This window comes from Platichthys flesus, chromosome 19, assembly GCF_949316205.1.
Source record: "Platichthys flesus chromosome 19, fPlaFle2.1, whole genome shotgun sequence".
Taxonomy (NCBI): Eukaryota; Metazoa; Chordata; class Actinopteri; order Pleuronectiformes; family Pleuronectidae; genus Platichthys; species Platichthys flesus.
Window position 1 is genome coordinate 11,398,622 of NC_084963.1, and position 13,635 is coordinate 11,412,256.

The following is a 13,635-nucleotide window of genomic DNA, read 5'->3' on the forward strand; positions in this document are numbered from 1 at the left end:
AACGCAAATATCCGAGGGAGACGCCTCGCAGCTCCTACGGACCTTCTCTGCCTGGACTCCTATAAAGTCTAAGAAATCCAGGAGAAGTCAATGTGAGAACACAGCAGGGGAATTCAACCAAGACATACAAATAACCCTCCGGTTGAAAACGATGTTGCTCTGCGCAGGGAACCTCCCGCTGCATTGTGCATGTGTGAAAGGTCAACTCTGTAGCCAGGTCACCGGATTTTACCCTGGGGTCATGTCTAAAGACGTCAATAGACTAAAAGTGAAGCCCAAAGCATCTTGATCGCCCCCTGGTGACTGGCAGCAGTATAGGTAATTAATCCCACCTGTACTTACAACATACTAAATACCCCTCCTTTTTGTAGCTTTTTAACTGTTTCCTATTGGTTCCATACAATTTGGGATTTGTAACTTGTGAAGCACCTTTTAATTGTGTTTTGAAAAGTGCTGTATAAATATTGTTATTATTAGTAGTAGTAAGTAGTAGAAGTATGAATTCTATGGTTACAGTTTGTACTAATAATCTAACCTGCAAAATTCTGCAAAGGAACTAAATCTGCCGTGTAGATGTAATGCAGGAGAAGAAATTTGGGCCGGGTTGAATGTGTTGAACTTTGCGGAGGCTACTCTCCACGGTGCACCACCGCCTCCACCCTGAGCCCTCCCCCCTGTCTGTTGATATCCCAGCCCGGAGAGGTTTGAATCCACTCTCTGGCCCCAGTCGCCGCCATGCTGAGCTGAGGGGAGAGCGAACTCACCAGACCTCTGTCACGCAGCAACACTCCACCTCCACAAACACCGGGACACCGAGAGGAGCCAACCCCGCGGTGAGTACCACACCGGCGGCTTCGGTATCCGCAGTTTGATTTGCGCTTCGAGGAAAAGTAACGACGACGCGTTTGTGCGTGGAGTTATTTCATCGTGCGCCCCGCTCCTCCTGCCGCTGCAGCTCGTACTCGTGCGTGCTGTCGCGGACTCCAGCTGCACTTGTTACACCGTGCCCCCCCCCCCCCACCCACCGACACTCGCACGGCACAGAAACACGCATATTCATCACTTTCTTTCTGAGCGTCTTCACTTTTCCGCGTTTGAATACTTTCCAAAAAACCTCCCTGGCGAAGTCTCCAAAGCGCAGTTGTGTAAAAAGAAGAAAAAAAAGACCAAACACAGAAACTTCCCCGTTGCGCCGAGGAGTCCGCGCCGTCGCTGTCCTTGAGGCGTAAAATAACTCTTGACTATAACATTACGTTGCCACGCAAAATCTTTTTAAAGATCAAAGTCGCTCTCGCTCTCTCTCCCTCCCCCCCCCCCCCCCCCCCACACTGGTACCCTGTTTCTTTCTGGCACCCGAGGGGTCACTCAGGGGTTTCCACCCTTGGCATGCATAAATCAAGGGGTGCTCCTTTTTGAGTGCAACAACAGAAGAGCTGCACTGACAGCGCCGCGGCGACAGGACCGAGGGTTATACGAGCACTGCATCCGAGCATCGAGGGGAAGAACTACCTGCACCGTGCACGGTTGTGTCTCCGGTGCAGCTGGGGCCTATCGCTGCCTGCTCACGAACCTCTCACCTGCACGCATGGCCAGTCTGAAGATGTCGTGGCGCTGTGCGGACCTGCAGGCAGCAATACGAGGCTGTGTGTGTGTGTGCATGTGACCTCTCTTGGCTCTGTGCAGTGTAATTTAACGGAACACCATCATCAACCCTGGGTTTGAACCCTTCTGAGACACAAACAGAGGCCGATGTCTTCACAGGGTCAAGGTCTACTGTCTAGCACGGCTGAATAGATCATAAGAGTAGCTGAGGGCTGTCATCTTGTGAAGTTGTTATCGCTCATGTGCTGATCTTTCCTGGGCTTCTGAAAAGTGCACGTAGAAGCTTCCCTGACTGAAGGTGATTTGAGATACCCTCTCTCCTTCCCGATATCGATTCCAATACCCGGACTGCATATCGGTGATACTGATCCGATACCGGCCCGTTTAAAAAATATATCAGCTTTTATAACATATTTTAACAGTTTTATGTGAAATGTTGCTAAATTCAGTTCTTCCTCGCTTCTCAGGCGGTACAGTGCAGATGAGACTAAAGCTGTGGTATCGGTTCTGTACATAGACATGCGTATTTGCCATTTTGCCATTTTTCTGAGGTTATCAGAGGCATTTCCCATGCTGGTATCGGAACATCTCTAGCTGTCAAACTGGTTATTTTGTCCAAAGAATGGTCTCAGTATAATGAGGAAGAGGAAGTATTCATATATAGATGTTGGTACAGACGAACAGATGTTTAACTTCATTAACTTTTTTTAAAGATCCACTTCGAGGACACATTCAAATAGTGTTTTTAAGATCTAAAGATAAATTCTCTGTGACTTGTTTAGTCTTTGAAATAGGCCTGGATATTTTCTTATTCTAAAGGTCGATTGATTTATTGATTGAAAATACTTAGTTTTAGTATACTAGTTTCAGCCTTACTCCTTAAACTTGTGAAACGCCACCATTTGCCTTTCCTCACGCCCTTAAGCATTTTAGGAGTTGTATAAATGAGAGAGCTTTCTTCACTTAGGAGCAAAGGAACGCCCCTCACATGATATTAAGGCTTAGTTTACATTGCATAAGCACTGAGGAATTCTTGAGCATGCAAGCTATTTAGTATGTCACTAAATACAGCTCTTGTGTTTCCCACAGCTTCGTTAGTGACATTAACCGACCCCTCCTATCCGCTCAGCGTTTTCAGCGACGTGCATGGCATATGACATCTCGTCCCTCGTGGCCTCAATAACTCATTCTTCTGCCTCATCGAGTTTGATTCCACAGGTCCTTCCCTGGGTTGCTGGGGCCATGGGGGCAGCCACCCGGATCTTGTCAATATCAAGGGGTTGGCTGGCTGGCGCTCTGGTGGCACCGGGGAGAGCCAGAATCATGTCAGTCAGACCCTCGAGGGGAGGCCCGGCAGAGAACTAGCCAGAACAGGATATTGCTGTGTGATCATTCACCAGCAGTGGACAAATCATTAAACCGCTGCGTGCTGCTGAGCCGCTCGGGCATTTCTGTCTGACTTTCCCTCAGGTTAGAGGTTAAGTTTGTGTTGCAAGGTTGTTGACGCTGCAGGTTTTTTGGAATTGCCGTCGGAAAGAAGGATCAATCTGTTGGCTTAAGGAGTTTTTCGTGAAAATAGACATTAGGAGCCCAACATAATAATTTGCTCAGCGGTTTTTTGCTTCCAGCTAAAGCTTTGATTTGTTTTGCAGATTTCTGTCATGTTTGTGCAGCTTTACTTCCTCTTACCTGTGCTTTATGCGAGGAAATCTGTGCACACGCAAAGCTTTCCTGGGACTTTCCATTTTAGGAACACGAATTAGCCTATTTATAACACGTGAGACTGTAGGTTTCGTTGGAATTCTATTTATAGAGAAACCGATACTGTCTGTTAGTAGTTCTTTGTCTTATTTCCCCCCCTCTCCGTCATTGGAAGCACAGGATTCACATGTGCTAAATAAAATTACACAGAATGCTCCCGCTTGTTCATGATAACTACGCCTTAGCACGCAAACTCTTCTTTAGAGTCCTCTTTTTTAAAATCAATCAATTTAAAATGGGTGGGAAAACAGGGAATCCAGTCAGGAAGTGCAGGGCTGAAAGGGAGCTTTGTTTTGAACATGAACTTTGTGCAGAAATGGCACGTCAGGCGTTATTTACTTGGATGGCATTTTTGCATCTCAGCCCAAGCTCTGGCTGTTTTTCAGATTTCTCTCTGGTTAAAAAAAACAAAAAAACTGGGAGCACTGAAATTGGTTCTCACTGGAGCATGTCCAGTGTTGCATATAGGGCGATTGCAATAAGCACAAATACCGCATCTGTGTGCTTTCCCCCTCTGATCCAAATGCACTTATTTGACCCCCTCCAAAGGAAACCCCCTATTTAAGAAACGTCACATTTCTTCACATGCCCACAGCGAACGACTGTCAGGTAATTGAATAAACTCTTAATGGATCTAAGGGTGACCATTCATGAGCCGTCCAGAGCTTTCCTCTCGTCTCTTCTGCCGAGCTCGGTCGTCAGCCAGCTCCTCGCGTACAATGGGCTGGAATACCTGCTAACGCCGTGGATAAGCAGCACTCTGCGTCCTGCTGTGAAGGTCACTGTAAAAGGTGTCATGTCTGTGATGCGGACACACACAACCCCTCGCTGTTCCCTGCTGCTCATTAGCAATCTAATTATTGGGATTCTCCTGGTAGACGGGCAGGCAAACTGGCTCTTTCTTTAATTAAGAATCATGCACTCCATAAGAAGATGCGACATGGCACAGCGCAATGCTGACCTTTCATAAGTGCCTATTGGATGTCCTGCGTTTGGTAAACAAGGTGAGAGAGTTTGATGCATGGCTCGCAGCGAGCGGCCTCATTGTTGTGGTCCTGCAGGAGTTAAAAGGGGTCAGGGGCCAATCTGTGCGGCTCTGATGCTGAGGTGTGCGGCACTGGTTTTATAAAGCAGACATCTGGGTGCAACCCCCCACCTCCTTTTGAAATGCCAAACCCCCCAGCCGCCACACCCTAGGACCCCCCGACACCCCCGGGCTGGAATAATTTCCTATCGGCGAAAAGAGAGCAGCATCTGGCTCTGTGCTGGCCGCAGACAGCGGCATGTGTAGGCACTCTGTGTGTCTGGCCGTGCGTTACTGGCCATGCATAATGCATCGCTGCATTCCATAGACGTCTCAGCAAAATTGTCTCATGATCGAATGCTGGTTTCAGATCAGCTGATGTAAGGATAAACACGGGATGTTTTGGTCTGATTCCTGTTTTTCTTCTTTCTGTGAAAAGGTGAAGACCTGTCTACAACCTGGAAGGCTCAGTCGCCTGAACAGGTTTCAGTGATTTAAGTGTTCCGACAACAACATAAACGAAAAAGCTCTCATACTGCAGAAAATGTGGGCATTTGCGAGTACGTGAATCTATTTACCATTCCGATACCATGTCTTTAACAACTATAAGTTCATCCCAGATAAATGAACAGTCATCTTTTCCTAGAAATCCCCTCTTCCTCTTCGCTGCTCCAAACAAGCAGCTACAGTACCGCTGTTAAGTATAGTAGAGCGGCAGTGATTAGGGGATTTCCGATAGTGTAGCATTAGCCACAGCTTGCTAAAATGTCAGTAATATTTCTCACTGGAAAGATACAGACAAGGTATTTTTTTCTAAACATTGGCTGGACTTTTCCCCCAGATATAATTGGTTTTGAAGTGGCTGTTGCACCTATTCCATTCTGTTACTGTCCTGTTTAAAACGTCTTTTACACTTTTAAACCGTGGTTGCACTTTAAAAGCTATTTAGGGGAAGTAACTGTTGCCTGTTCCTGGATGATAAAAGAGGCTCTATGTCATCAATTCCATGCAGAGTTCGTAACATTACAGGTGATTAACTGCATTTTTAAAGTTGTAAAATTGTTAAACACACTGGTGTTAGATTGAAACCCGGTATCAGCTGATACGCAAAGACCAGTTCATTGTTTCAGGAAAGGAAATGGGAACATCTCTTATTAAAAGCAGTTGCATCATTATCCATGACACAGCAGAGCCTACACTGTGCATGAACTCTGAAGATCCCCAAGATGCTGTTCCCACAACTTTAAGTCAGTGTGGGAAGGCTTACTGATGCGGCGCTGCAGCGCTATTGACAGCTCGCTTGATATTTTGAAAAGGTTCCCAGCGTTGTGTCTCTGAGAGCAGGGAGCTGGAAGTGAATGGGAGTGTGGAGTGCTGGGCTACATACAGTACATTCTGTGACTGAGGAGGATATCACTGTCCAACACAGCTGAGTGGAGAAGGTGTCCTCTGACCTTGTGCGACTATCATCTGTTTATGAAGTGGTTTGGCAGTTGCAAACCCAGCAAAGTTTTGTTTATAGGCGATGGAAGCTGTTGCATGACAGAGGCTCTATTTGCAGTCATTAGATCTTTATCAGTTCTGCCTTTTGTCAGGTTGTTGTCGCTCACTGTTGGATTTGTTTGAGGTTTGCATAGGGAGACAGTCGTTTCTGCATCAACGATCCATTGCCCGAGGACTCAAACTGCCTTTACAGCTAACATCTATTTGTGTGTGTCTTTCTGCTTGAGTGTGTGTGTGTGTGTGTGTTTGGAGTTTTCATCGCTCTGGGCTCAAAACAGTGCTGAGAGAGGGAGCAGCAGCTGGACCTGCACTCCCCAATCATTCCTTAAAGGAGGGAGAGCGGAGAAAAAAAATGTCCCCACAACAATAGACACACTCCCACAGATGCACATACGCACTACCCTAACCTCTGCCCCCCAACCCCCTACTCACCGACCACCCCCAAAAGTCCCCCCTCCCCCCTCCGAGGCAATTGTGTGCATTGACGCTTTCCAGAGGAGCAATCCGGTTCGGCGTCGCTCTACACTGGCGAACACCGCTCGGCTGCTGTGACAGGCAGGGGGAGAGAGATTGATAGAGAAAGAGAGGTGTTTTTTTGTTACACGTTCAGATTCAGATGGACACTGTGGCTGACATGCTTTACAGTGAAACAGCCCTTTAATGCAAGGGCTGTCTCTCCACCCTTGGCAGCCTCTTGGAGCATTTGCTTTTCCACTGTATACATCGTGCGAGAGAGAGAGAAGCAGAGCGAAAGAGAGAGCAGCAGGCAGAGGGAGGGGAGGAGGTGAGACACTGCTGGATGATCCTATTCTATTTTTCTTTTTTGTGTGTGTGTCATCTGTCATGTAAACCACTGGTGACTTTCCCAGTAATGACAGAGTGACTGTGCCGGCTTGGAGGAACCTCTCCGACAGCGTTCCTCTTCTCTCTCTCACCCTCTGCAGGATCTTCCCACACAGATTATGGTAAGATTCACGTCGCAAACGGCTCGTGTGGACGCGCGCGAGTGTGTTGACTGCTGGAATCTCAGTGTCAACACCTTCTCCTTATTGTTCCTCCCATAGCAATCAGATTTAGTTTTTTCAAAGCTCACTCTGTGCATCGCAGAGAGCTAATTTAACCCAGATCTCATCTGGGAGGTAAATAATTCAGTGTGCTGGATGGCAGGTTGTCATTGTGCAGTGAGTGGGGCTCTGCCTTGCCTCATTTTGAGGAAATACCCACACAGGTCACTTGGATTAGCTCTTTTTTGCTTCTGCTCGGCTGCATGAAATGTTTACCGAGGAGAAAAGGGAAGGATTTTTTATTATTTCCACTATAGTCTAGTGTATTTGTTTACAGCAAGATGGAGGAAAGAGGGTATATATATCCCAGCAGGCTGATGTCTGGAGTTCATAAATCTCCCGTGAAAGGGGAAGGAGTGGCACTACCCTCCCAGCGTGGACATTTCCGATTTCCCTTCACTGCACCACAAGTTGCTCTTCTTAACTGGGCATTGAAGAACTCAGAGACAGATGTTGGGTGTGATGAGTTTACGAGTGCTCGGTGCAGGTACATGAAAGCTATCTCATCACTTCAAATGACACTGGTCTTCTGGCTCTGAGTAGTTTCATATCTCTGCTGTGCACAAATAGAAACCCGGCTATCAGTCACTGGTGACCTTTTCTTTAAAACTTCAGCGGCAGCACAGTTTGAGTGCTCTTTTATGTGGGTCACTTTGTGTTGGATGTCAAACCTGGATCTAGACACTGGATTAATGCTGCTTTCAGACGTGCACTTAAGTGCAGACATTTTCTTGACCTTTTGCGAAGGGACTGTATGTGAGAACGCAGATGTCAGAGTCGGTTGCTGCGGACAGTTTCCAAAACTTCTCCTGCCAGCGCCCTGGTAGAATGTCCGGAAAAATGTCAGAATGAGTCAATATGAAAATACAGCTGGAAAATTCTGGAAGAGCCGCAGACGAAGATGTCAATGAGATTCAATAGCTTTTGACTATAAAGGCAGATGCTGGTGTCGATGTGCTGTAAACAAAACCATATGATTTCTGCTGTGGAATTAATACGTCATGCCTTACCTCATGCATGTTCTAACCAGGCATCATCCCTCGTCTGAAGGTTCCAGACATCTTTGTGTTTTTGTGAACGCGACGGACGTCTTTTTGGACCTAATTTTCGAAACATTTTCCAGAGTTCATGTCTGAAAAGGGCTTTAGGTATGAAATGCACCTTCACCCCATTAATTCAATTCTCAACTCAAATTAGCAATCATGCCCACTCCATCACCTTATTTCAGATCCTCTTTTTAATATATCTCCCAGACACTTACGCTGAGCAACCAGAGGAATGGAGCTAAATTGATTATCGGAGATTAATTGGATGTATGCAACTGCTGCCTTTACCTACACAGTAATGGAAAAGAAACCGATGCACTGGTGAGGAAATGCACTCTAAAAATCAGCAATGAGAATGAATTTAGGAGAACTGGGCTGAGGAAAAAGGTGAAAGGAAAGAAGGAACATGTACCCATTTAGCCATGGTCCCCACACAGACAGTCTGCCGCTGGCTGGCCGACTGTCTCCGAGCCTGGTGGCTGTCTGTCTGGGTTTGGGGCTGACAGGATTGGGTGGGGTTGAGACCTTACCCCCACTCCTCTGTCCCCCCTCCTCTTGCAGCCCTAGCAACTGAAGCGATAAAACCATTAAGTCTTATTTGGTTGGATTATTAACTGAAATAGACTGACATATAATATTAAAAGCTTTGATGTTCTGCCTCAACTCTATTGTATACATCCGCCTGTCTGTGAATTTGTTTCTAACCTTTATCTGCTTAGTGAACCTAATTCTGTCTCTGGCTGATCACAATCTGTGTTATGCCGGCGTGCTGACACATCACAGGGTATAATCTGTGAATCTAATGTGCTGCTGCCGTCGTAATCTTCGATTTGGTTGATAAGCTGTTGAGCTAATGCCATGCTGGGTTTTGGAGATTTCCCATCAGCCTGCAGGACACAGGATGTCTCTCGTCTCCATCGGCTCATTAAAATTTCAGAATGCTGTCAGTATGCATCTGCTGATTTACAGTACGTGCAATCGCAAATGCATTGGCAGATGTGTGTTTTATGGACTATTAGTTTGATAATTTAAATTGTTTTAAGGATGTTCTAATTAGTCTTGATTGATGTATTATTCATAGTTTAATGCTGGATGTTAATGAGCTCCACCGAATCCATAATTGCGCCTTAATAACACAATGCATTTCTTCATCTGTGTTTGGGTTCATATTGTCTGCTAGCTAGCTGGCTGGTTGGCTGCCTTGGGTAACCATAGTAACTGTATCCCTCAGAAAGTTAAAGAGACCAGTGCTCGCCAGATGAGTTGTGAGCGAGTGAAGCGTGTCTGCAAAGTTAGACGTTGTCCTAGGCACAAAAATCAACAGAATCAATCACTCCCTATGGCTACAGAGGCTGCTGTTCCTTGGCAAAAGTGTGCATAGTTTTGCTGTATTATTTATTGTAATATTGCTTTATTATAATTCTAAACTTACATTGATTTCTCTCTCCGTCATAGATCACCGTGTTGACTTCAGTCCCAGGGCCTCCTCGACCGTTTCCATCTGCGTGAAGAAAAGTGAAAAGAAGTTTTAATGTATCAGTATTCGCTCGCCGATGCCATGACGGACAAGTAAGTGGTTCATCTTCCTTGGGGGTGTGTTTGTGTGAAGAGCCCACTCGGGACACTGGCCTTTTGTTTCAATGTGAAGTAAGAACATGACGTTGTCTCTTGTGATTACACTTCTCTCGCTCTGCACAAGATTGTCTGCTGGAAGTGCTTTGGAGTTACTACAGAAGCGGAGGAGAAAGGGGAGGGGTCGATGGTACAGAGGGAAGTGTGTTGCGGTGGGGGGTTGGTATAAAGACAGTCTGTTTGCCCCTGAAGACCTATTACATTTGCATCGGGGCTAATTTGCATTCTTGTTCACTGTGCTGGTATGTCGCTGCTGTTGTTCGTGGGTCATTATTTCCCTGACAAAATAGTCATTTATAGGGTTTTTGCACCTTTGCCATACAAGCTCTTCTTTGCTCCTTTTCTCTATTCTCCCACTTTTTCTTTTCTGAGATTACGTCTTCATCTTCCCCCTTCCCCCTTTTCGTATTGGACCAGTCCTCTGCCTATGCTCCCTATCTCTTTTCAAATTTTTTTTTTTGTCTCCATTGTCAACTTCGTCTTTGTCTCTTAGTCCAGTGTTTATTGGATTCGATCTATAGACGATGGAGAATTTGGATGCAGTAAGCAAAATAATCCGCTGTCAGCGTTCATAATAAGCGGAATAAGTGGCGCAGGGCACTCAGCTGGAAGGGATGGGAGCGAAAAACACGGTGGAAGGCCAAACAAGGGCTGGGACTAGTATGTGCTTGAATTACAGAAAATGAAAGAGGAAGTTTTGAAGAAGAAAAAAAAAAATCTGGCCCACGACAACCATAGAAGCAGGGTGTTTTCAGGACACTTTGATGTTAAGGCTCAATTTGAGTAATGTAATGAATGCTTGTGCAGTGAAGAAGTAGAGTAGATTCATGTGCAGAGGGACGTTTCCATCATAATGGTTGTCGATGGAATGAGGTTGATGGGATTTGCTGTTTGCGCGTGCTCTCCACTTATTACTTATGCACCTGTTGGTCCTTTCAGAGCGAGAGAAAGAGAAGGGGAGAGCTCCAGTGAGTCAGACTTTCTACGAAACAGGCCTCAGGGTAGTTTCCCTGGCTAACACCAGAACACTGAATAATGTCGGCAAAGGACATTATGTTGGTTAGTAGAGCCGGATAATGCTATATTTGCCCCGAGGGGGAATTTCTCTTGCAAATTAGAAGGTTCTCCCACTTAAGGATGCATTTCACTTTCTGCAGTGCCAGACGTTTGGTACTCGGGAGTTTTTTAACTGTTTTGGATGCAAAATAAAAGACTGAACATGAAAAAGATGTTCGTGGAAACTTAACTGGCTCTTCTGGACCAAAAATCAAAGTGGAGGGAAGGATGGGAGTTTTTCTAAGTAAGCGATGATGTTGTTGACAAGCTGTCCCATTGGATGAAAGGTATCCAGGCAACCAGAGTGGGGCGAAAAAAGGGGGACGGGAGTGGGGCGTAATTGTGGGCTCGATGCTGGTCCATGTTGCAGGATGATTGTTTGTCTGGGAAGAATGATAAATGTTACGCCAAAAGGAAGTGAGGGGAAAAGTTGGAGGACGTGCCCCCCGACAGGGATGGTGAACAAAGCCCCCCTCAACATGGGACTACTTAAGATTCATACAAAGGCAGAAGAAGAAGGCTACTTATTCTCTCTCACTCTCTCTCGCTCTCTCTCCCTCCACCCAAATCCCTCTTGTTTTTCTCTTGCACACTCATGAGCAAACATTTACACATAGCAGGATATCAGTGGACATTCCTCCATGTGCATTCCTCTAATGGCATTCCCAGATACAAGCTGGCCTGCAGCAAGTCGAGCATTTGGCATTCACAAGTTTCTGGTATTTTCCAGCAAAGTACATGACGACCCTGGAGTGCACACCATCCCCATTTGTTTGGTGACAGAGTATAGACCCTAGGTTTACCCATTCAGATCATCCTCAAAACGTCCAATGGCAGGATTTGAAGTTCAGCCCTCGACTGTAGCAGGACGATCGGGGATGAGGAGAGTTTCTAAAACCAGATATGCTCTGTAGTGTTTGTAGATGGGGATTCTTTCTGTTAGAATTCAAGCCTGCATAATCCTCTTCATCACACAATGTGTATGTGCATCCATATTTGTGAGTAGAGCCCCTTTACAAATGGTCAGAACACCCACTAACATCAGGCTTTCGTTTGCATTTGGAATGGAAACAATGAGCATTCACTTCCGGGTCAATAACTGCAGTACAAACAGTTTTTTATCGAACCCGGCTCTGATTGATAGCGATAGAAAAATGGAAACATTATGACGAGCATTGGACTTCCAGGTGCTTGTTGCAGCCAGACACGTTTGGAAATCAATTTCAAACACAGTTATCTTATTTTTGTATTCTTATGTCTTGTGCAAAATGTCTTGCTGCTTGTGATGCATTGGTTTCTTGCGCGTTCGTGACATTGAACTGAATTGATCAATCACAGACCCAACCCAACAAAAGAAACAAACTGGCAATTGGACAAGATACTGCCTCCCATTTTTCACCCTGACGTGGTGTAAAGTGGTGTAACAGGGGCCAAGTCAACTAGTTGTTCTGTTCTTATTCTTTCAATAACATTTTCACAAGTGTGCACTGTATTGCATCATATGTGAGAGTAGGTCAGACAGACAATGCCCCAAATCCAGAAAGAGAAGGTAGTTTCAAATTTATCAAAAACACACAAACTGTAAAACACTCTGATTTGTGAATTTCCCTTCAAATTGGTTTCTTCCATTCTTTAGGGAAATGCAGAAACACAACCAAGATGGAAAAATATGGTGTTCCTTTTGGCCTCAAAGCATACTATCATATTTCTTTTATGCACTGGTTTCATTCCTGTTTTCCATAAGGAGAATCCTCCGCCTACTCTCTTCTCCTTCTCTTTGTTCTCACTCTTCCCTCTCTACAACCTCTGCATGAATATGCTGGCTTGAATGTCCTCCCTCATCCTAAAGCCTGTTTTCTCTCTCTCTCTTTCTCCCTTGGTCCCTCTCATTTTCATTTCCTCCCCCCACCTGTGGTGGTGCACGCTGACGGCCCCGTCAGAGACTTGGGTTGTTTACAGACGGACAGTAAGGATGGCTGCACAGATGAGAATGGGTGGGTTGGGGAGGGGTGTTTGGCTGTTACTGGAATGACCACACTGTCATAGAGACGAGTGGCCTTTCCCAGTCTACTGTGTATCTGGATCAGTCAAGGTCTCGCATGTGTGCGTATTCATGTCGGTCTCATGGGAGCGAGTATCTAAAACCGCCAACAGAAGCTGGTTAAGTGCTTCTGTCACTTGCTGCTGAACACTCAGATGTTCAGACCCTTTTAGATTAATAATTGCATTTATGAACCATCAATGACTGCCTTGCTTTAACAGTATCACCAAAAACATAACTTGACTATTGTTGAAATACAGGGGTGCACATGGTGGATTTCCTGGAAGAGGACCTGCTCCAAATGTAAAGGGATCACAACAACACCACAATTTTTAGTTTCAGGTGATAATGTGAAATCTGCCAATACATCCTCATAAATCCAACTCACAGCATTTTGACTCAATCAGGGCCACTGCACATCATAGTCTGCATCATAACGTGTCCTCCATGAGGGTATCCCACAAGGCTACTCTTTTAGGGAAAGAAAAACCAAGCGCTGACAAAATAATTGACTGGAACAGTTTGTGCGGAAAGAGAATAGCCCTGTTGGTTTGTCAACTTAAGCTTTGACCGTGGACTTTTTTTCTGTTACGTAACAAGAGGGGGGGGAAATACAGATATACTCTCAAGGTTTGTGATGCATGTCGAATTTATGGGACCATTTTAAGGAATTAGTTGCAACACTTTAATTAAATGCTGCACTGTGGTGTTGCAGAGCGGTGTAGCTGAGGTCATGGGATACTGACCAAAGCTCAAGCTGGGTCCTTTCTATCAGTTTGGGGGGGAAATCAGGTGTCACAGTGGACTGAGCTCAATAGTCCATCCTGTCAGCATGTTTACCATAGGCTGCGTTTCTGAAGTAGGGCCATTAATAAATTGGTTCTGGCCTGAAAGCTTTTCCCTCTC

The 13,635-nt window shown here is 45.6% G+C and overlaps 1 protein-coding gene across 4 annotated transcripts in view; it reads left to right on the forward strand.

The window, feature by feature from the left end:
* Positions 1 to 693: 693 nt before the first annotated feature.
* The window catches only part of sema4d (sema domain, immunoglobulin domain (Ig), transmembrane domain (TM) and short cytoplasmic domain, (semaphorin) 4D), a 41,355-nt gene continuing 28,413 nt past the window's right edge, over positions 694 to 13,635 (forward strand). Inside the window, exons 1-2 of one of the 4 annotated variants that reach the window (XM_062412658.1) lie at positions 694 to 833; positions 9,456 to 9,569. The gene's annotated coding sequence lies outside the window, so the exon portion shown is untranslated. The remainder of the gene's footprint in view (positions 834 to 9,455; positions 9,570 to 13,635) is intronic. The other 3 variants (XM_062412656.1, XM_062412659.1, XM_062412657.1) reach the window with 3 other exon arrangements.